We start from the raw sequence: 230 nt of genomic DNA on the forward strand, positions 1-230 counted from the left end.
AATAAGAGACAAATTGAACAATCCTCCTCTTTCGCTTACAGAAGAGCAATTGGAGCAGCAGTGGAACGAAAACACTTGACGTCTGCTTCATGTGGTCTGTGGTAAGTAAAGCTCGTACTAAACTATTTGCCGTTTTTGTCCCAACTTAATCAGGCTGGCTGGTTTGCTTTATGCCCTGATTAAAGAAGTAATGATGAGTTGATCTTTTCGCCGTTTACCCATCAGACCAA

The 230-nt window shown here is 41.7% G+C and overlaps 1 long non-coding RNA gene across 1 annotated transcript in view; it reads left to right on the top strand.

The window, feature by feature from the left end:
- LOC118335460 overlaps window positions 1–224 on the top strand; it is a 2,070-nt gene extending 1,846 nt beyond the window's left edge. The window contains exon 5 of the long non-coding RNA XR_004797073.1: window positions 42–224. This is a non-coding gene — a long non-coding RNA (uncharacterized LOC118335460). The remainder of the gene's footprint in view (window positions 1–41) is intronic.
- Window positions 225–230: the final 6 nt, after the last annotated feature.

The sequence above is a fragment of the Morone saxatilis genome, unplaced genomic scaffold (assembly GCF_004916995.1).
Source record: "Morone saxatilis isolate NCDOM2014 unplaced genomic scaffold, NCSU_SB_2.0 Contig0, whole genome shotgun sequence".
Classification (NCBI taxonomy): domain Eukaryota; kingdom Metazoa; phylum Chordata; class Actinopteri; family Moronidae; genus Morone; species Morone saxatilis.